This window comes from Rana temporaria, chromosome 3 (assembly GCF_905171775.1).
Source record: "Rana temporaria chromosome 3, aRanTem1.1, whole genome shotgun sequence".
NCBI classification, from domain to species: domain Eukaryota; kingdom Metazoa; phylum Chordata; class Amphibia; order Anura; family Ranidae; genus Rana; species Rana temporaria.
Window position 1 is genome coordinate 471,022,288 of NC_053491.1, and position 24,652 is coordinate 471,046,939.

Sequence of the window (24,652 nt, forward strand, 5' to 3'; positions counted from 1 at the left end):
TATCATAAGCCCCATACACGTATCAGACTTCCTGGCTGCCCCTCTGATTACTTCCCAATGGTTAGAGGTACAAGACAAGGTTGCCCTTTGTTGCCATTGATGTTTGCCTTGGCCATAGAGCCCTTGGTTAGAGCAATTAAGGCCAACCATAATATTAAGGGATAGCAGAAGGGATAGGAGGAATTCAAAATAAGCATGTACTCTGAATATGTACTTATGTTTTTACCTGACCCAGTGGTATCTATTCCAAACCTGATTTCGGTTTTGAATGAATTTCATGTTATTTCAGGTCTGGGAGTTTGTCTCACCAAATGTTCTGCCCTACAAATTAATATATAGCGTATAGTAATAGATAGTATCAAAGAATCCTTTGGTTTTTCTATATCAGAGGGAGCTCTGCAGTATCTGGGGGTGCACCTAGATCCCTCGCTGCAGGCATTATATAATGCCAACTACCCACTCTTTCCCGAGGGTTAAACAATGGTTGAGATTATGGTCCTCCTTCCCTATTTCCGAGTTACAGCAATACAAATGTCCATCTTGCCAAAGCTTCATTATTATTTTAGAGCCTTGCCTGTTTATGTTTCACGCCAGACTGATACAAAGGGAAATTTATCTGGAAAGGAAAGAAACCTAGATTTGGAAAACTGATGACACATAGACCCCTCTCTCAAGGTCTACTTAATTTATGGCTAGACAAACAGCCCAATGGCATATCTCACTGAACCAGATCCCGTGGCTTCAATTTGAGAATGTATCCATTTGCCAATTCTACTTGCGAGGCCTCTTATGGCATATCATGGTCCAACCTAGAGAGACTGGCACATTGAACAGCATTGTTTCCTAAACACTACATCTATGGTCACTATATCACCAAACGTTTTAACTATTTTCCCCTAGATCTCCCCTATTCTCATTTCTGGGAGACAGAAGGTTCCCTTTAGTTTTTGGGTCACCCAAGTATTTCCTGTGGTGGGAGGCGAAGAGCCTTACTACTTTAAATTCACTAACACAAGGTACACAATTTTGCTCCAACTCCTATCTAAAACAACAATTTGACATTCCGAGGATAGAATGTTTAAATATCTCCAGGTCAGGCATTTTTATGAATCATTATATTCTTTCAACGCTAGACCTAGGTCAGGGGTGCCCAACCTTTTGAAGAGCGAGGGCCACTGAAGCAACTTGGTAACCGGTCGCGGGCCAAAATGAGTGGAATGGGCAAATGATAGGTCTGTGTACACAGTGCACATGCTGAACGGACATGGACACAGCCCACTCTAGGTGGTGCTATACAGGAAGCATCAGATTATGTGGCTCTGCTCTGCAGCTGCTTGCTTTCTCTATCGCCGGCTTCATTCACAACACTGATGCTCTAGGACAGGGGTCTCAAACTGACGGTGATCCAGCTGTTACAAAACTACAAGTCCCATGAGGAATTGCAAGGCTGACATGTTACAAGCATGACTCCCACAGGCAGAGGCATCATGGGACTTGAAGTTTCGCAACAGCTGGAGGGCCGCCAGTTTGAGACCCCTGCTCTAGGATGACGGGTTGGCAACCTGCGATCTGGGCTTGCCAAACCACCATCCCAGAGCAGGAGGTCGCGGGCCACATCAGAGGGCTCCACGGGCCACATGTGGCCCCTGGGCCACTGGTTGGGCACCCCTGACCTAGATTCACAAAGTTTGAATCTATTTGCTATAATTCCTCTAGGGACAGGGGGGTCATTTCAAGGATATACAGTTTTTTTTCAATGGAATAAACCTACCTGAAAAATCTACAGCTATTGGAAACAGAAATAGGGCAAGAGTTCACCACAGAGGAATGGTCGGATGAGATTTTGAACATGCATAAATGTACACACTCCTAGCCGGATTCACGTACAGGGGCGCATCTTTAGACCGGCGTAGCGCATCTCATATGCGCTACACCGACGTAAATCAGTGAGGCAAGAACTGTATTCACAAAGCACTTGCTCCCAAACTTGCGCCGGTGTAGCGTAAATTGGCCGGCGTAAGCCCGCCTAATTCAAAGTAGGAAGGTAGTTGGCGTGATCTATTATAATGAAGCGTAACCCCATGTGAATGAAGGGCCGAATGAACGGCGCATGCGCACGCATGCTCAGAATCACGTCCTTACTTCCTAAGATATGACGGCTCAATGCCTATGATGTGAACGTAACCTACGCCCAGCCCCATTCACGTACAACTTACATAAACGACGTAAAATACGACCGCTGTTCCGACATCCATACCCTAACATGACTTACACCTGCTATTGTGTGGAATAACTTTATGCCGGACGTACGCCTAACGTAAACGGCGTAGATTACTGGGACGGGCGTGAGTACGTTCGTGAATCGGCATATGTCGCTCATTTACATATTCGACGCGTAAATTAATGGAAGCGCCCCTTGCGGCCAGCGTAAATATTCGCCCAAGATACGACGACGTAGGAGACTTGCGTCGGTCGTATGAAGCCAAAATTCAGGCGTATCTTATTTGCTGAATAAGGCGCATAGATACGGCGGCGCATCCGTGGACTTACGCGCCATATCAGTGGATACGTCACCGTAAGTCATTCTGAATCCGGCTATCCATGTCCATTAAAGAGACTATGGTGAAACTACACACTAGATGGTACCTGACGCCTAATAAGGTACATTTGTTTTACCCAAGTGTCTCGGAAAATGTAGGGTACATTCCTACATATATTTTGGAGCTGCCCCAGCCTCCAGCTAATCTGGCATCAGGCAGATTCAAGGGTATCCCAGATCACAGGTTCTATTATCACACCGACCATGCCAGTATGCCTGCTGTTTGCACCACTCCCAGAGGTCCCAACCCCAACCCAAAAACTGGCACGTACAATTTTTTGTGCTATTGTTTGGGCTATTAGTTTAAACTGGCACTCTCCCACTGTGCCCTGGTCCCAGGTGCATCAGAGAATAGAAAATATAAGATTAATGGAACTTATACACTATACTATTCATGATACAATACATAACTTTGACCACAAATAGGCAAGCTGGGAATCTTGTGGTATTTACATAGGACTAAATAAGATATCACTTAATAACATCCCAGATGACACCAGATGAAGAATTTTCACAGGCAATTGCACATTCCTTCTTTGCTTACTTTTTACATTTCTTTGTTTCTATCATAGTTTGTTTTTTCTATAGGAAAACTATTCAGAGTATTTCTAGTTAATGTTATTATTATAGTGTAGGCTAGGATCCAGGAAACAGAGCTGTAACAATATTAGGCACAGTTACCCTCTCTAAATAAGTTGGACTGTATAGTCAGCTGGATACTTATACCCCTGGACTGATTTTCTGCATATTATATAGTCCCTATTGACTATATATACAGATAATTGTGCCTTGACTATATAATTAACCTTTATTTGTGTATGCAAATTACTTCTTGGGTACTGATGTTCACTGTTATGCTTGTAAAGTCTCAATAAAAATTTTGGTATTAAAAAAAAAAACACATTGACATTTTTTTAAAGATCGTGTGCTTTTTATAACCCATTGTGATGTTATAAATGTGCTCTCTTATTCTTTCATACTGAGGTCCAAAAGGGCACTGCAGTACATACACTACTTCCACGGTATGACACAATATAATAACACACCAGACAGGTCAGGGATAAAGCTGTGGAGACATTTACAGCAGGGTTAGGTTATAAAACAATATACTTTAAAGCGGTGTTCCAGCCGCAAAAAATATATTATGCCTGTCCAGGGAGCCCGCGATGTTGGCCCCCTCAAGGTCAATCCATCGGATCAGGTGCAGGCGCCGCCATTCTAACTAAGGAAAACAGGCAATGGAGCCTTGCAGCTTCACTGCCGGTTTCCTACAGCGTATGCGTGAGTCTCATGGCGCTTTGTGAATGGCCAGGTTGATTTCTGGGACACACACAGGTCCCAGAAGACAGCAGGGGTATCTCACTGCACAAGGGGATATGACGTCCTTTGCAACAGCCTGGATGGATCTGTAGTACACTATGTACTTCATAAAAAGGTAGAAAGGAAAAAAAATATTATCCAAAAATGAGGTGTGGAGGGGTGGTCTTTTGTTTAAGACCACCTCTCAAAATTGGGTGGAACTTCGCTTTAAGACCCAACTTTATTTACTTTTCCTGCTTTTAGGACAGCCTAGATTTAGAAATAATTACTGAGACAATAAAGACCCATACACAAGATCAGACTTTTTGACAACAAATGTCCGATGGACCTGTTTTAACGGACAATTCGACCGTGGGTACACTCCATCGGGCAAACATTTTCGCTTTTTCATCGGACAAATGTTCACTGTGAGAACAGACAAACTTTCCGGCAACAAATGTCTGATGGAGGCTAATCCAATCGTGTGTACACAAGACCATCGGACTAAAGTCCAAAGTACAAACACGCATGCTCAGAACCAATGCTAAAGATCAGACAACAATAGCAGAAGTTGCCCAAAGGGTGGCGGTAAAGAGCAGATGGCTGAAAAAATCTGCCGTGTGTATGCATACCAAGTTTACGGCCAATGGCCATTCGGAGAAAAATCCATGGTAAAGTGCGTTGGAAGTGCGATCGTGTGTATGAGGCTTTAGTGATACTTACTGTTGCTAGTAGTCTCTACATTCTAATTTAAATGCAAAATTGTCATGTTTTTGCTGTTATTATTATTATTATTATTATTATTATTATTATTATTATTATCTTTATTATTCAGATTTAATTTTCTATATTTCCTTTACCATTGTTTTTATTTCTGAGATTGCCAACATAAAGGTATTTATGGATTACACACCAGAGAGCTAGGAGGAGTTAAAAAAAAAAATATGTTTTCACTGACACACTATTTTCTGGAGACCACTTAACAATTCCATCGAGAATTCTCATAGGTATATATATGGTCCCAGGAATACATAATCAGTGCATGGCAAGTCTCTGTCTGTGAAAACATAGCTTTACTGACAAGGAGTGGTAAGGTAATCTACATCATACATCGGTTAGTCTGTCTGTCTATCCATCTATCTATTTATCTTAATTTTTATCTTTTTTTTCTTCATTTTTTCTTATTTATTTTTTCATTTTCTAATTTATATTCTCTCTCTCTCTCTCTCTCTCTCTCTCTCTCTCTCTCTCTCTCTCTCTCTCTCTCTCTCTCTCTCTCTCTCTCTCTCTCTCTCTCTTTCTCTCTATCTTTCCTTCCCTCCCTTTTGTTTTTAGTCTTGCTCTCTCCATGCTTCGTTCTTTTTTCCTTTCACGCTTTATTCCTCTTTTCTGTATTTCTCAATCTCTTTCCAGATCTCTCTGTCTTTGCTGTTTTAGCCATTTCCTTTACATAATTGTTCTTATACACTCATTCCTACCTTTTAACTCTTATGCTTGTGCCTTTCATCCCTTGGTCTTCCTACCTCCCACTCTCTCACTTTCTTCCTTCCTTCTTTCTTTCCTTCCTTCTTTCTTTCCTTCCTTCCTTCCTTCCTTCCTTCCTTCCTTCCTTCCTTCCTTCCTTCCTTCCTTCCTTCCTTCCTTCCTTCCTTCCTTCCTTCCTTTCTTGACATTTCATGACAAGTCTTAAGCCCTGTACACACGGGCCAGAATCTTGCCAGGAAGAAACTTGTTTTTCGTGACGAGATTCTTGGCAAGAATCTCTTGGTGCCCGAGTGTACAGACACACCTTTCAAAAGTACCGCGGTTCTTTTGGAAGGCAAGAACGCGGTGATGTTGTCACGTACGACGAGCATGCGCTCGTCACATTCGATGCCGTCGCCACCATCTTGCTGCACCCTACCTATGCCTAGGAAGCTACCGCACATGCGGCAAAGTCATTTTGAGCATGTGCGGGGTTCCACGGCGACAGGTAAGTATACACACTCTCGGGTTTCTCGGCAGGAAAACACAGCCGAGAATCACAACGAGAAAATAGAGAGCAGGTTCTCTATTTTTCTCATCGAGATTTTAGGCAGTTTCTTGACAAGAAACCTGAAAGCCTCGTACACACGCACGGTGTACTCAGCAAGAAAGCTCTGCCAGCAGTTTTCTTGCTGGTTCTTGCCGAGTAAACCGAGCGTGTGTACGAGGCTTCAGTCTCTGAAAGTGTAGTGCTACCGACAATTACCGTATTTATCGGCGTATATCGCGCACTTTTTCCCCCTTAAAATAAGGGGAAAATTGTGGGTGCGCGATATATACGCCGATAGCCGCTTCCCGCGCTCAGTTTGAATTCCTGCGCCGACATATACCGAGTGCAGTACACTCGGGTACATTCGGCTAGGCTAGGCTTCGCTCGTGCTCACGCATAAACGTCACAGAGCGTGAGCACGAGCGAAGCCGAGCCTTGCCGAATGTACCCGAGTGTACTGCACTCGGTATATGTCGGCGGAGGCGTTCGAACTGAGCGCGGGAAGCGGGGACTCGACTTGAGGCGCGCGCTGGAGAAGCCGGGAGGACACCACCGAGGCCGCAGACGGACGCCGGACCGGACGATGGACGCTGGGAAGACACCAAAACTGTAAGTAATAAAATCATATAACATTTTCTTTTACAGGAATTTCGGGGGCAACTTTAGGGGTGCGCGGTATACGCGTGAGCGTGCTATACCGCGATAAATACGGTAGTGGTAATCTACAGCAGTATCTATCTATCTATCTATCTATCTATCTATCTATCTGTCTTATTATTAATGTATTTTTCTTATTACGTTTTTCATTTTTATTTAATTTTCTAATTTATATTCTCTCTCTCTCTCTCTCTCTTTCTTTTTCTTTCATTCCAAAATTAATTCCTACAGTTTTGCGTTTAGTCTTGATTTCTCCATTCCTTGTTCTTCTTTCCTTTCACTCTTTATTCCTCTTTCCTGTATTTCTCAATCTTTCTTTTCTAATCTCTCTGTCTTTGTTGTTTTTCGCCATTATCTTTACAGTATTGTTGTTATACACTCATTCCTACCTTTTAACTCATATGCCGTGTACACACGTTTGGACATTCCGACAACAAAACCGTGGATTTTTTTCCGACGGATGTTCGCTCAAACTTGTCTTGCATACACACAGTCCCACAAGTGTTGTTTGGAAATTCTGAATGTCAAGAACAAGGTGACGTACAACACTACAACGAGCCGAGAAAAACGAAGCTCAATGATTCTGAGCATGCGTCTAATTGATTCCAAACATGCGTAGGATTTTTGTGCGTCGGAATTGGATACACACAGTCGGAGTTTACAACAAGAACCTTTGTTGTCAGAAAAATTGAGAACCAGCTCTCAATCATTTGTTGTCGGAACTTCCGACAGCAAATGTCCGATGGAGCATACACGCGGTCGGAATATTAGACCCAAAGCTCACATCAAACATTTGTTGTTGGAAATTCCGATCGCGTCTACGTGGCATAAGTCTTGTGTCTTTCATCCATCGGTCTTCCTACCTCCCACTCTCTATTCCTCTCTCCCCTGGGTATCATTTGTATCTAATCTTTCTTTCTTTATTTCTTTCTTTCTTTCTTCCTTCCTTCCTTCCTTCCTTTCTTGGCATTTCATGGCAAGTCTCAGTCTGTGAAAATGTAGTGCTACAGACAAGTAGTGGTAATCTACATCTCTAATTCTTTATCTATCTAAATTTCTTTTTTTTTTTTTTATTATTATTATTTTAATAATTATTGCATTTTCTAATTTATATTCTCTCTTCCTTTCTCTCCTCTCCCTTTCTTTTTCTTTCAATCTAAAAAAGGTGTTACTTTTAGTCTTGCTCTCTCCATCCCTCGTTCTTCTTTCCTTTAACTCTTTATTTCTCTCTTTTCTGTATTTCTCAATCTCTCTTTTCTAATCTGTCTGTCTTTGTTGTTTTAGCTTTACACAATTGTTCTTATACACTCATTCCTACCTTTTTAACTATTATTCTTGTGCCCTTCATCCATCGGTCTTCCTACCTCCCACTCTCTATTTCTCTCTCCCTGTGTATCCCTTTTATCTTTCTTTCTTATTTTTTTTTATTTCTTATTTTTTCTTTCTTTCTTTCTTATTTTTTCTTTCTTTCTTTCTTATTTTTTTCTTTTTTTCTTTCTTTCTTTCTTATTTTTTTCTTTTTTTCTTTCTTTCTTTCTTTCTTTCTTTCTTTCTTTCTTTCTTTCTTTCTTTCTTTCTTTGTTTTCTTTCTTTCTTTCTTATTATTATTTCCTTTTTTCTTTCTTCCTTACTTTCTTTCTTTCTTTCTTTCTTTCTTTTTTCTCCCTTTCTGTCTCCCCTTCTTTCTCCCTTTCTTTCTTTCTTTCTTTCTTTCTTTCTTTCTTTCTTTCTTTCTTTCTTTCTTTCTTTCCTTTTTTTTTCTCCCTTTCTTTCTCCCTTTCGTTCTCCCTTTCTTTCTTTCTTTCTTTCTTTCTTTCTTTCTTTCTTTCTTTCTTTCTTTCTTTCTTTCTTTGTTTTCTTTCTTTCTTTCTTATTATTATTTCCTTTTTTCTTTCTTCCTTACTTTCTTTCTTTCTTTCTTTCTTTCTTTCTTTTTTCTCCCTTTCTGTCTCCCCTTCTTTCTCCCTTTCTTTCTTTCTTTCTTTCTTTCTTTCTTTCTTTCCTTTTTTTTTCTCCCTTTCTTTCTTTCTTTCTTTCTTTCTTTCTTTCTTTCTTTCTTTCTTTCTTTCTTTCTTTCTTTCTTTCTTTCTTTCTTTTTTTCTTTCTTTCTTTCTCTCTTCAGTGCCATTATAGAAACCTTCAGCTCACTATAGCCACAAAGGAGTAACATGTGATGAGGAAACCTGACAATATATATTGGTAAGTAAATAAGGAAGAAATTAACACACATATAACAATTCACTTTCAGTAGGAAACATTAAAGCAGGGATCCTCAAACTACGGCCCTCCAGCTGTTGCAGAACTACACATCCCATGAGGCATTGCAAAACTCTGACATTCACAGACATGACTAGGCATGATGGGAATTGTAGTTCCTGAACAACTGGAGGGCCGTATTTTGAAGACCCCTGCATTAAAGAAATCATATCTGTATTTCTCCAAAACTTTAAAGGGGTAACTCCACTTTTGTGGGAATAAAATAACAATATATATATATATATATATATATATATATATATATATATATATATATATATATATATATATATATATATATATATACCATATAGAATTGCGACACAAGTAAAAAAAATATTGAATGTTATTAAAAAATGACCTTTCCTTTTTAATCTGCACCACTGTAATGTTCTTGTGCTCTTCATCCATCAGTATTTCTTTCTTTCTTTCTTTCTTTCTTTCTTTCTTTCTTTCTTTCTTTCTTTCTTTCTTTCTTTCTTTCTTTCTTTCTTTCTTTCTTTCTTTCTTTCTTTCCTCATTGACAATTTAGAATCCTTGAATACAGCTCATTTTAGCCACAAAAGAAGTAACATGTGATGAATATAAATACCATTCATTTTCAATCTGCAGGCACTGTAATCTTCTGTAAAATGCAATGAAGGTGTTCTGTACACAGAAGCCCCCCCCAGAAATGTAATTTCCTGCTTGTGTGTTTGGCTACAAGTCAGATTTTAGGCATCTCCTGCAACAAAAATGTCATATTTGGTGAGATACTCCCAAAGTTACATCACTTTTTGAAGACCCAACCAATTTTCTCATTAGAATCCTGCAAGTGCATCAGCTGATTGATAATTATAAACTTGCTCCCATTCATTTTGTACATGGACACAGACAGACAAACAAACAGCTTTTTCTTCCGAATAACAAAAGGTAGGAATCTGCAACAAAGTTTGTTGAAATCCTTGCTATGTACATTGCTCACCCAGAGGGTAATGTTTTTTTTTTTCTCAGCAAAAGTGGAGTTACACTTTAAATGCTCAGGAGATACATGTGCCCCTAGTTTACTAGTCACTCAGTGCTGTTTGTGTATAATTATTTCCCACACCCTGCATGTTGTCTGCTGTATCTTTGATATCCTATTTGTTTTCTTTTAGTTGGGTTAAAAGCAAAATAAAAAATAAAGTACACAACTCACGGTGCCAAGGATCTTTCAGCCAGGCTGGCAGCACAGTGAGGTAAATTTGCCAGGATACGTCCTTCAATTGAATCCCACTGGTTCAGCTTCCTCCCGCAGGTAGGATAGCGAAGGACCATCCCTGGATTAGTAGACCCCAGAAACTCCTGGGCCTACTCTCAGTTGCGAGGCCTCGGACCAGCCGACCCCGAGGCTATGAAACAGCTTACACATCCCTGAGGCCAGGAGGGCCATCAGGTCAGGATCGGAAGACCCTGCCAAAACGATGTCTGTCCCTTAAGTACCCCTCCCCAGAATGCACAGCGGGTTGACCACGCCCCCCTGAGCTGCTTCTGGGAAAGAGATACCCAATGCATCCAGCCTGCTGCCTTTCCAACCTTGACATGTGGTAACAGCGACACCCACCGTCAAGGGGAAAATTGTGCAACCCAGCTGAACTGAAACAGAACCAACAATTTAGCATAATCCTTCTGGGCTAAACTAGAGATCAGACAACTAAAATGTAACACATAGTGCCTACTCAATGGGAGCAGGGCGCTAAATTTATGTTAATTATAGTTCCATTGTGCTGCTTAAAACAATGTTTTTTTCCACAATAAATCTACAACAAAGTTTGTAGCTGCATAAAAGCACACATGAATTGGGATATTGGCACACATGAATTGTAGTTGTTTGAACTGTAAAAAATATGTTCTATTATCATTTTCTGTAGTGTGAACAATGAATGGGACTCACATTACTGAAATAATACTTCTCGGATTTGAAAACCTACAAGATTTCAAGTATTTTGTTTTCTTTTGGTTCCTGGTGATCTACATTGTGACTATAACTGGTAATGTTCTCATTATTCTATTGGTGTTGACCAGTTATCGTCTTCGATCTCCTATGTTCTTCTTTCTTGGTCACTTGTCCTTTTCAGACATTTTGCTGACTTCAAACATTGTTCCAAACATGCTCCATGTAATATTATCAGAGGGTGGCATTGTGCTTCTTGGAGGTTGTATTACTCAGTTCTTCTTGTATGGTTCTTCAGCAACCACAGAGTGTCTTCTCCTCTCAGCCATGTCCTATGATCGATACCTTGCCATATGTAAGCCATTGCATTACACAGCGATTATGAACTTAAAACTCTGTTTCTATCTGGTTATAATTTGTTGGTCACTAGGATTTGCCATAACGCTCATTCCAGTTTTCTTAATGCAGACTTTGTGGTTCTGTGGCCCCAATGTAATTGACCACTTTTTCTGTGACCTTGGACCCTACTTGAATTGTCTTGTTCAGATGCTTCCATAGTAAAATATGAGGGGTATTTGTATTTTCTAGCCTTTGACAGGTTATACCATTTGTGTTAATCACCGTCACCTATGTGTATATTTTTTCTGACAATCTTGAGGATAACCTCATCCACCGGGAGACAGAAGACTTTCTCCACCTGTAGCTCCCATCTTGCTGTTGTATGTACTTATTATGGGGCACTGTTTGTCATGTATGTGGTTCCCTCAAGAGGACACTCTTTGAACATAACAAGGTGGTATCTCTGATGTACACAGTGGTCACCCCATTGTGTTACCCCATCATATACAGCTTGAGGAACCAAGAAATAAAATCGGTAATGAAAAAATACATATCGGTGTGCAAGAAAAAAATATAAAAAAGGAATTTGTAAAGATTGCTTTCTTATTGAGAACGATTTGTTTGTAACTAATTTTATTGTTGGTTACATATATAGGGAAGCAAATTATTTTTGCCTAAACTTGTGCAGTCCTGGCTGCATTACCAAGTTATTCTGTGTTACCTTAAAAAGACTGCAGCTCAGAAGTTCAAACTGTTTATCCTATACTGGATGCATGCATTCTCCAAGTCAGTATAACTTTTCAGGCCCAGGAAAACTCTGATAATAATTTAGTATATTAAAATTTCACGGTACATTGCTCCTTACATTTGTGGCCATTGGGATTCCCCCTCCCTTTACAGATAGCCAAGCAGATCATTGCCGATTGTGGATACTCATCTGAGGCCTCGTACACACGACCGAGGAACTTGTCCTAAATGAAACATCGTTTTCATCGACGAGTTCCTTGTCAGGCTTGTCAAGAAACTTGACAAGCTTTCTTTGCGTACACACTGTCTAGACAAAATCTCGTCGTTCTCAAACGTCGTAGACGTAAAACACAATACGACGGGCACTATAAAGGGGAAGTTTGATTCCACTGGCGCCACCCTTCTGAGCATGTGCGGGTTTCTAAGCATACACGAGAACGTGTTTCTCGTCGAAAACCAGCCTGACGAGGAACACGACAAGGAAATTGAGACTCCCGACGAGGAAAAAGAGAACTTTTTCTCTTTTTTTCTCATCGAGTTCCACAACAGATTTTCTCAATGAAAAACATACACACAACCGTTTTCCTCTGCAAAAAAGCTCTGCCACCAAGTTACTTGATGGTATCTGGCGAGGAAAACGGTCGTGTGTACGAGGCCTGAGGCCTCGTACATGCGACCGAGGAATTCCTCAGAAAAGACACATCGTTTTCCGCGACAAGTTCCTTGTTAGGCTTGTCGAAGAACTTGACAAGCTTGCTTTGCGTACACACTGTCAAGACCAAATCTCCTCGATCTCAAACGCGGGGTGACGTACAACACATACAAATGGCAGGGAAGTTCGATTCCACTGGCTAAACTCTTGGGGCTGCTTTTGCTAATCTCATGTTACTGCGTGTTAAGTAAAAGTTTGGTAAGAGACGATTTGCACTATTAGACTGTTACAGCGTGAAAAATGTGTTATCGTCGAGGAAAACGATGTGTCTTTTCTGACGAGTTCCTCGGTCGTGTGTACGAGGCCTAACAGCGTGACAAATAAGCTATCTCCATTACAAACCCTACTTTTACGGAAGGTGCACTCCCGTCTCATACTTTATTCTGAGCATGTGCGGGTTCTTAGCATACCACACGATCGTGGTTCTCGACGAAAACCAGCCTGAAAAGGTACACGACGAAGAACCTTGAGACTCCCATCGAGGAAAAAGAGAACTTGTTTCTTTTTTCCTCGTTGAGTTCCTTGACAGTTTCCTCGATAGAAAAACATACACACGATCGGTTTCCTCGGCAGAAAAGCCCTGCCACCAAGTTTCTTAATAGGATTCTGTCGAGGAAAACGGTCGTGTGTATGAGGCCAGAAATTGCTAATTTCACAAGGAACTCCTAGAAACTTCCAAGAGGAATCCTTGGGTCCCACAGAACCCTCCTTGAGAATTAGACCGAGAAAACAACAGTGTGACAGCTCAAAAACATTTACCTTTAAAATTATTTATTTTTAAAAAAAACAAGAACAACCTCATGTCCCCCCCTGGATCATGTCTCAGAATATTTTAATTTATGTACCTTGTTCCCATAGCAAGAAACAACCTTTATTACTCGGTTGTGGATGTTATCACCTGGCTTTTAAAAGTCTGGTTGGAACAATTGCTAGTAGGTCAGCTCCTATTGAGGAAAATAAAACCTCAAAATTACAACTCCCAAGAACCCCTTTCCTACAAAAGTAAATAGGCAGGCACTGGATGTACAGTATAAGCAGAAGAATTGCTTTGATGTTTAGCACCTTCTAGGTAGATAGGTGCTTGAGTAGGATTTTTTGTCTTAGGGTAGGCAAATTTAGGCAGGCTTGGCTGGCAGCCAGGCCTGTTTGTTTTGATTTGAGCTAGGGTGGTGCTCAGGATAGCAGATGGTGACTCACAAGCAGCATTACTAAGACCTCCCTCATCCTTCTAGAGCTTTTAGAAAGTACAGGAAGGAGATGAGGAGAGGAGAGGTGGAGCTGCCTGGGTTTGTTTAGGATTGGCAGGGGGCAGGCCTCCTTAAATACCCTGGGTCAGCCAAGCTGGGGGGGAGTTGGCGTTGTTCAGAGCTTGAAGGTGGAATGCTAGGCTGTCAGGGCCTTTAAAGGAGCTCCCTAATCTGGGGGGTGACCTCTGGTGTGGATGAGGTCCTTCAAGAAACCATGAAGGCGTCTTGGACAAGAGGCACAGGAGGAGCAAAGAGGACAGCAGGAGAGACCATTACCCGGCAAGTCATCAAGGAAGGGGACAACTGGTCACAGCCAGGAGGGCTGGTGAATGACAAGCCCTGTCAGAAAGACTTGGGAGGCACACCTGAGAGGACTGGGTGTATGCAGTCTGGGATGGGTTCAGAGCCACTGGAGTGGACTGTGTTGTCAAGGGCAGTGGAGAAGGGCAGCTGCAGACAGGAGGGCTGGCAGGGCCTGAAGATGGGTTACTGGGCTTAGTAACCAAAGATAGGACAGCTAGCACCACAAACTTTCTATCTGCTACATTGTAGGGGCCCACAGTCCCTGCCTACAAATGGCTGTTGCTAAAGGCCTGGCTGAGTGATATCTGTGAGAGGAAGCGATGTGCAGGAGGAAAAATGGACCAAACCTACTAAACTGTATATAGTTGTCCCAAGCAAATTGGTATTATTTCCATTGGGCATCCCATATTTCCCCTACTCCATCCAAGTTCAATTCCCTCAATAAAATACAAAAACAAAGCTGATGGACTGTTAATTGTCTTGGAGTGTTTTGAAAGTGAATGCCGGGCTAGGCAGGCTGACAGGTGGGCCACAACACTTAGCAGCCCCTACGGGGGACCGTTACAGATTGGAAATAAATCAGGTTATGTGGAGAGGAACAGAGAGGGTGGGGAATTAGTAACATTTGGTAGCTGAATAGGCCAAGTTAACAACGCTGCAGGGGCTTTCAAAGCGACAAAAGCGCTGTGTTGTCAACTGAAACAACTGACATAAGGAACACACTCGATTTATGTCCGATCAACATGTATGTTTCTGTGCTTGCCACATTTTAAAGAAATAAAACATGAAAAATTAAAAAAAAAGTTATTTCACTAATTACACTGATTGTAACATGATCTGTGAATGGGGAGATAATCATGTGACTGTTCTTCACCACTCGCATATTATTTTACAAGCAGCGTAATCAATAGTTAACCTCCCTGGCGGTATGATTCTGTCTGGAATTACGTACCAAAAGCGGTACAATTATTTTGCAAGGAAATTTGGCGTTTTATACTGTAGGCCTGCAATTCTTAGGAATAACTGATTTAAATCTGACCAAACAAGAGTGTAGTAGGCATCCCGGGTATGATTTAAAAACAAAAAAAAAAATATAAATTATAATATAATAAATAATTATAAATAATTATAACAAGTAATAATATAATTATAATAAAAATGATTCAATAATGTAATCAACTCAAAATCACAGAAATTTGCTCAGTTGCAGAATTGTCGCTGTCATTACTTTTATTTTTTTATGACGAATTTCCCCACAAATCGCTATCGCACAATTCTGCAAGTGATTATAATTTATTATCGCTGTTTTCTAGCTGCTCTAAAACCATTTTTGACATAAAGGGACACTTTTGGACAATCTACAGTTTTCAGGCAGAAAGAACAGTTTTTATTATACAAAAGAACATGTAGGGCACTGGACAGACCACTAGGGACAAGGGGTGTGTGTATTTTTTACATACAGTACTGTAATCTATAAGATTACAGTATACTGTATGTAATGTGTTTGTTTACTTTTTTGAATTTGGCGCCGATCTCCGCCCCCGTGCGTCGTAACGTCGCAGGGAGCAGAGATCGGTGGCACACAGGGACACTGTGAATCGAGCGAGGACCCGCTCGCTCACACAGCGGGGATGCATCGCAGGATCCAGGGACAAGGTAAGTAACTTGTCTGTGGATTCAGCGAGCAGGTAAGCCGCGCCACTGCACACTCTGCACATCTACCCCGAGTGTGACTCGGGGATACCGATCCTGGCATGGAAAAACCACCCCGAGTCACGCTCGGGGATACCGCCTGGGAGGTTAAAGAACTTTTCTGAAGAAGGAGGACGTGATGTGTTCCCGTTGGACCATCTGTAGTGCTGAAGACCTGAAGCAGTTACCTATTTCAGCACCAGATGTTCCAAGGCAGGAAGAGGAAAGGGTATCCTTGTAGTGAAGATTTTTCCAGGATACAGCAAGTAATGTTACTAAAGAAAATTACACATGGATCTAAATTTTTCCGGTTCATCAGGGACTGGCCGAATCTCAGTCTGTGTGTATACCCTCCCTGTTTGACAGAAGACAATCATTAAATGTGGTACTGTCTAATTTATAAGCATAATGGCAGGAGTGTAAGAACTGTGCACCACATCTGGGTACAATATGTTACAATACATGTCCAATCCCTGCCTCTTGGCCCCTTAGAGTTTGTCAATCTAAGTAAATAACTGATAGGGTGGTGCTACTTTCTGATTGGCCTGCCTGCCCTGCCATTCCCTTTTTTACTACATCCAAGAGGGCGAAATGCTATGCCTGACGAAGGAGCATGCATGTTCCCGAAAGCATGCACGTTACTTAACATCATCCGACCGCGACCAGGGACTCTTGGACTGACGATCCCCCCCCACCCCCTGCCTTGTTTGCTCTAACCTGGGACACTGGAAGCCACCGGCGCCGCCATAAAAGAACTTACAGTGCTAGAAGATTGCCCTATGGAGCCCTGCTGTCCATCCTGCTGTCCATTGGACATTATCATGATGTGCCTGCTTTTATTCTACTCAGAGTGAGTGCATTTCTACTAAAATTTAAAAACTTGGCTGTTATCACAAGCAGCAGGATGGAATATCCCCCCTCCCGCTGCTTTCTGACACTCATCTGGGCTCTCTCGTCCAACCGGGGGGCCAGAGCGACCAGCCTGCACATCCGCCGGCTCGGCGGAGACCCTAACAAAGCCAGAATCGGATTTGATCAGATAATGGATCGAGTATGTGTAAAGTTAAATATCTGTGCTGACTAAGGATGAGCCGAACACCCCCCCATTCGGTTCGCACCAGAACCTTCGAACGGACCGAACGTTCGCGCGAACATTTAGAACCCCATCAAAGTCAATGGGACTCGAACGTTCAAATTCAAAAGTGCTCATTTTAAAGCCTAATATGCAAGTTATTGTCGTAAAACAGGTTTGAGAACCCGGGTCTTCCCCAATGGAACATGTATCAATGTTAAAAAAAGTTTTAAAAACTGTCATTTTTTCTGGAGCAGTGATTTTAATGATGCTTAAAGTGAAAAAAAATGTTTTGAAAAATTCCTTTAAATATCGTACCTGCTGGGTGTCTATAGTATACCTGTGAAGTGGCACGTGTTTAGAACTGTCCCTGCACAAAATGAAATTACTATAAGAAAAAATTAATTTAAAACTGCTTGCGGCTTTAATGTAATGTCTGGTCCCTGCCATATGGATGAAAATCATTGAGAATAATCACACCACGTAGCTTTAGGTGCACACTTCAGAGGACACAGACAGTACACACACCACGTAGCTTTAGGTGCACACTGCAGAGGACACAGACAGTACACCACGTGAAAGTACTTGCAGCAATATCCTCTTCCTGTAGTATTAATATGAGCAGATCCCTGACTCTAGGAATAAATATGAGAAACACCAGCTTTACGTTAGGTGCACACTGCAGAGGACACAGACAGTACACACACCACGTAGCTTTAGGTGCACACTGCAGAGGACACAGGCAGTACACCAAATGAGAATACTGCAGCTGGCACAATCACAATGTCAGTAAATTAGGAAGAGCAGATCTAGTTAAACTCAATACAGTGTATAAATATATATATAACACCTGGGATGCAAATATATCCTCTACACCAGTGTTTCTCAACTCCAGTCCTCAAGGCGCCCAACAGGTCATGTTTTCAGGCTTTCCATTATTTTTAACAGGGGATTTGATCAGTTTCACTGCATTAGTAATTACCACAGCCATTTCATCTGAGGGAAATCCTGAAAACATGACCTGTTGGGGTGCCTTGAGGACCGGAGTTGAGAAACACTGCTCTACACACTGTAACTCTAACTGACTAGCCTGCCTGCTCTATCTACCTGCAATAAATGACACTCTCTCTGTCTCTCTCTATCTCTCTCTGTCTTAACCACCGCAACACACTACACAAGGCCGACTTGCAGGCCTTTTATAGTGTGGGTCGTGTACTAAACCCCCTGAGCCATAATTGGCCAAAGCCACCCTGGCTTTGGCCAATTATGGCTCTCCGTTTTTTGCAAGCTGTGATTGGCCAAGCATGCGGGTCATAGTGCATGCTTGGCCAATCATCAGCCAGCAATGCACTGCAATGCCGCAGTGAATTATGGGCCATGACACGCCACTCGAATTTGGCGCAAACGGCCCATAACGTTCGTAATTCGACGAACGGTCGAACATACGATGTTCGAGTCGAATATGAGTTCGACTCGAACGCGAAGCTCATCCCTAGTGCTGACCCAATGGTAACAAATGATATTGAAAAACAGGTCCTGCAACCTAAAATAGCCTGAATATTAGCTAAACGGTAAATGCGTATAAAGTAAGATGAGCATCCAAAAAATAATATATAGAAAGAGCACACTGCGCAAAGGAACATACAATTAACAAAGCAGCTGAACACTGAAGGTCAATAAAATCCTTAAACAGAGTACATAAAAAAAGCAGTGCAGCGCTACAAACAAAAAACACAAAAAATAAAATAAAATGGCAAGTCCAAAAAAATGATCATTCGAAGTGAAGAAAGGGTTAAACTGACTCCTGGAACCTCACTGAGGTGTTCAGATGTAAAACACAGCAAACGGGTATCCTTAAATAGAAGTACAAGCCGCTCACCTGAACGAATGGACCTGTGTGTGAGCAGCACTTTAAAAGCGCTGTCCCTCAAAGAGGGGGGGTTGGGATTTTAGCGGTGCCTCCTCGAATGATCCCTTTCTCCAAAAGACTCCAGATGATAGATGGTCATCCGATACACTCTCACGTGGAATGGTGTCATGGAAAAGTATAAAGCAGACACATAGTGCTCTCCGTATGATCACAATAACAATAAAATGTATTAAAAAGATGGGGTACTCACAAATAAAGCACTATGTCCTAGTGCATGGAAAATGAGCGTGGAACAATAAAAAGACCAGGTAGGTGGCTGTCCTGACATCAAATGAAAGCCCCCTGCACGAGTATCGTCCAAAGGTACAGGACTTCTTCAGCGGATAAGGGGCTACTGTGTCAGGATTCAATATATAACAGCAGGACCCAATTAGGCCAATTAGGGGAAAAAATTGCCCCCCCAAGGTAAAGAAACACCCATCTCAGAATGTTTAAAAGCAAAAACAAAACCATCACAGCTGTGATGGAGAACTACATAGTACAAACAAACAGATTGACCACAAAAATATCATACAACCAGTGCTTTAAGTGGGCCAAAAGAGGTGCCGGTACTCTATTAGGCGCTGGTGTGCCCCCCCCCCGCCCTTCCCCCCCCCCCCCTTCCCCGCGCCGGCCCCCCCCCCCCACCATCATTAAAAAAATAGCAGGTTCCCTCACCATTGCAAGCCAGCACCCCCCCCCATCAAAAAAAAATAGCAGGTCCCACTACCATTGCAAGACAGACCTCCCCCCATCATCATTAAAAAAAATAGCAGGTTCCTGCACCATCGCATGCCAGCCCCCCCACCATCATTATCATCAAAAAAACATCAGGTCCCCCTCACTCAGCTGTGACTCACGCTCACGGCGGTCATCTGTCACAATGCTCCCCCACTGGGTTCTGGCGCGCTGATACATGTCCCGCCCTCCTCCTCTAGACCAGCTAGTGTGACAGACAGCGCACTGGCTCTATCACACGTCACAAGCTAGTCTTCTCTAGGAGGAGGAGGGCGGGACATGTATCACAGCGCGGCGTGCTCTTTTTTAAATCCTCCGCGGCCCGAAGCCGCAGCAAAGGTACAAAAAGAGCCGCCATGCAGGCTCCGGAGCCACGGTTTGCCGATACCCGCCACTAGACACTCGGGCGGGCGGCGGCGAGAAAAAAAAAAAAAAACATTGGTCATCCTGGGGCTGCGTTCCGGTACGGGAAACCCACGTACTGGGCGCAAGGAGAGGTGCTGGTACTCTGAAGGGCCATTTTTGGAAGTGGCGGTACTGAGTACCGCCGCGTTCCGGCCCAGTTAATGCACTGCATACAACTGTAAGCAGAGAACAATGTTCTGATGTACACAGGCAGCCCTCAAATAGTTAAATATCGCAGCAGCTCTAAAGAACAGTATCCATACAGTACATAGAAGGGACTGATAAGATAAAATAAAAAAAAGATAAAAAAAACATAGTTTACTTTTTATCTTATCAGTCCCTTCTATGCAGGGCTGGACTGGGACAAAAATTTGGCCCTGGACTTCATCCAGACTGGCCCACTTTGACAGGTCTCTCCTATGGTGGCTGGACAATTCCTGCACCCCCCCCGGCCACCCAAGCCCCCTCTCCCCCTTCACTAGCCACTAGCTGTTCTACTTTATTAGAGTAGAACAGCTGGAACTGGTACTCTTATAGGCAGTACCAGTGGGGAAGCTAGACATTATTTCACCCGAGGCAAGGATCAGTTCGGTGCCCCCCCTTATGGGACAAGATTAGGCAGAAGTGAGAAACTCCCAGGCCATGGCTGTTGAGTGAGCTGTCTGTCCCCTCCCCCATGCTCCTCCGTCCTCCCCCTGCTCCTCTGGTCCTCCCCCTGATTCTCTGTTCCCCCCAGGTGAGCGCTGCGGGAAGGGACCTGCGGGAAGGGACCTTTCGGGAACATGCATGCTCCTTCGTCAGGCATAGCATGCTCGTCGTATATGCCATACATGTGAGGTGGATGGCTTACCTCGGCAAAGGAGAAGTGCTCACTAACACAGATTTAGGCAAATTTGTGAACACTATTTGAGAGAAATAGGCCTTTTGTGTACATAGAAAAAGTCATAGATCTTTAAGTAAATCAGTAAAACTGCACATTTTAGAGTGGCTTTTTATTGTGGCCAGCCTAAGACACACCTGTGCAATAATTATGCTGTCCATAGGTGTGCACAGCCTATTGCATTAGGGTGTGCACCCCAAAGCTCAAACACACATGTGTGTGAGCATGTGTATGTATATATAATGACAGTGTCGGTAGGGCAGTGGACTGGTGTCAGTAGGGCAGTGGACTGGTGTCGGTAGGGCAGTGGACGGACAGTGTTTTTTTTTAGGAGACCCTTTAGGGTTGTAGTGAAATATCAGGGGGCCAAACAGGAGTAATCTGCGCCACATGGGGTGATTAGGGTGTGCCCAGGCACACCTGGCACACCCTGTGTGCACGCCCATGATGCTGTCTAATCAGCATCTGGAGATGCCACACCTGTGAGGTTGAGGGATTATCTCGGCAAAGGAGAAGTGCTCACTAACACAGATTTAGACAGATTTGTGAACAATATTTGAGAGAAAGGCCTCGTACACACGACCGAGGAACTCGTCGGAAAAGACACATCATTTTCATCGACAAGTTCCTTGTTAGGCTTGTCAAGGAACTCGACAAGCTTGCTTTGCGTACACACGCTCAAGACAAAATCTCCTCGTTCTCAAACGCGGTGACGTACAACACATACAATGGCAGGGGAAGTTTGATTCCACTGGCACAACCCTTGGGGCTGCTTTTGCTAATCTCATGTTACTGCGTGTTAAGTAAAAGTTTGGTAAGAGACGATTTGCACTTTTCAGACTGTTAAAGCGTGACAAATGTGTTATCTCCATTATAAACGCTACTTTTACCGAAGGTGCGCTCCCGTCTCATACTTTATTCTGAGCATGCGCGGGTTTCTTAGCATACACACGATCGTGTTTCTCGTCAAAAACCAGTTCGACGAGGAACACGACGAGGAAATTGAGACTCCCGTCGAGGAAAAAGAGTACTTGTTCTCTTTTTTCCTCGTCAAGTTCCTCAACAGTTTCCTCGATGAAAAACATACACACGACCGTTTTCCTCGGCAAAAAAGCTCTGCCACCAAGTTTATTGATGGATTCTGTCGAGGAAACCGGCCGTGTGTATGAGGCCAAATAGGCCTTTTGTGTAAATAGAAAAAGTCGTAGATCTTTGAGTTCAGCTCATGATAAACAGGGGCAAACACAAATGTGTTGTGTTTCTAATTTTGCTCAGTGTAATTAGAGATCACAGACTGGGAAGCCAGGAAGTGTTAAATAATTCATATTTTTACTGATACACTGTTTTCTGGGGATTACTTATTATAGCAAGATTTTCTTCCGTAGAGAATTCTCAATTGTATATATAAGGCTCCAATGAATATGGAAATTAGTGCATGAAAGTGTAAGGTTACCCACAAATAGTGTTACTATCTATCTATCTATCTATCTATCTATCTATCTATCTATCTATCTATCTATCTATCTATCTATCTATCTATCTATCTATCTATCTATCTATCTATCTATCTATCTATCTATTTATCTATCGTTTCAGCCTACTTGATTATTTTTCTTTATCCCACTCTGTATTTTTTTTTGCCTTCCCATAGTAAATGCTACTGTATATGTATATGTATATGCTTTGTAGATTCCTTGAATGCAGCTTCATTATATGTAACAAGGAAACCTGAAAATATAATATTGGTAAGTTATAAAAAAAATATCCCATGTTATTACATTCAATGTCAAAATGTTAGTATTTTCGTTGCCCGTGGTTGGTCATTCAAAGTGAACACAGCTTTATTCTAATTCCCTGAGCTAAGCGAACATTAACCTTTGTAAGTTACCATTCTCTACCCGTTAGTAGGTCAACAATGATTTATTAAGTAGGTCAATAGTTATTTATTATATTCTAAACCTTAGCAAAATTAAATTTAGGGGTCTATCTATGAATGTTTTTACCCAACATTTCACACCTTTCTGGTACAATATAATCTTATGTGGAAAATGTGTGAATCTTAGATGAAAGTTATGTTAATCCTGAATAAAAATATTCATAGATAATTATCTTTTTTTTCCTTAAGACACACATGGGGTTTACTAAAGGCAAATAGACTGTGTACTTTACAAGTTCAGTTGTCCCAGAGCATAAAGTGATTGTAAAGTCCCCCCTTTTTTTTTTATTAACAAACATGTCATACTTTCTTCCTCTGTGCATTGGATCCTCCTCTTCTCGGGTCCTTCTTTGCTGCTCTTGGCAGCTTGATATGGGAGCACTCACAGCGAGCTGCAGCTCTGTGTGTCCTTTTAGCCATGGAACTGCGGTTCGACCCCCCTTCTGATTGGCTAACTGACTTTGATTAACAGCAGTGGAAGCCAATGGCACCACGACCGAGGGACTCATGGACATCAATCACTAGAGTGGTCACTTGCGCTTTGTGGGCAATATAGACCTCTAGATGGTTTAGTCCAAGGTCAACTGTACTTAGAATGATCCTCCGTGTATGGGAAGAAAAAATTACAGAAGGGGGTCTCCCATAGTGTAAAACCGTAATTTATTAAAAGAATTCAAAGTAAAACATATAAGATGCACTCACATGATTTGGTGCCTGTGCCTGGCACCCGGTGTGATCAGCACATGTTTTAATAAAGGGTGATCCGGCCAGTCTCCATTGGACGCTGCTCAGTTGCGGTAAGGCTCAGTCCCCTGTACTTGTTTTTCGGGCGGATTTAGTGTCACGATGAGGCGATCAAGCCTCAATGCATTTCAGCCAATATGAAAGACCATCATCAGGAAGCTGGAAGCTGAAACACGTTGAGGCTTGATCGCATCATCGCGACACCAGATCCTCCCTAAAAACACGTATAGGGGACTGAGCCTTACCGCAACTGAGCAGCGTCCAATGGAGACTGGCCGGATCACCCTTTATTAAAACACATGCTGATCACACCGGGTGCCAGGCACAGGCACCAAATCATGTGAGCGCATCTTATATGTTTTACTTTGAATTATTTTAATCAATTACGGTTTTACACTATGGGAGCCCCCCTTCTGTAATTTTTTTTCCCATCCATTAAGGATCATCCTAAGTACAGCTGACCTTGGAATAAACCATCTAGGGGTCTATATACCCCACAAAGCGCAAGTGACCACTCTAGCGATAGGTGGTCAACGTTTAGGGGTGAGTGTGTCCATGTGAGGCACCTCTGTCTGAACACTGAGGATCGGAGCACCGATTATTTATCTACACACAAGCACTTTATTTCACAAAGTGTGACATTTATAACAATTGTTATGTTTGATTCACCCATTTTTGAACTTTTTATCAGCTAAGCGCGGTATCACTTCATTTCATAGTCACTCTAGTCAGCTCACATTTACACTGCTTCTGGCAATTGCTAGTTTATTTGATTATTTTTTATTTTCTTTGGCACAATGTTTTTCTTGTTTATATTCATCGCTGAATGGAGTTGGGACTTCACACAGAAGTTTTTTTTATCTAACCACATAGAATGCATTGAGATAAAAAAAAAAAAAAAACGACTGACCACTTTAATAAAAGAGGTGAAGATTTACTTTGCAAAGAATACCAAATCACATGCAAAAAAATAAAGCTTGCACATGATTGGATGTCAGCAGAGCTTTTCCTCATTTACTAAGCTCTGGAGAAACTGCAATTCCAAAGTGCGCAATCTATTTGTTTTTAGTAAATCATCCCCACTGTTTGCTTATCCTCTTTTGCATCTTTCAGACTCTTCCTTCCTGCATGAACATGCTCTCTTGCAGTGCTGGCTGCCCATCACTACCCCAGACTGACTTACTAGACATT

At 42.3% G+C, this 24,652-nt stretch overlaps 1 pseudogene; it reads left to right on the top strand.

Moving 5' to 3' along the window:
• The first annotated feature begins 10,642 nt into the window (after positions 1-10,642).
• LOC120930643 lies at positions 10,643-11,653 on the top strand (annotated as a pseudogene).
• The last annotated feature ends 12,999 nt before the right edge of the window (positions 11,654-24,652 follow it).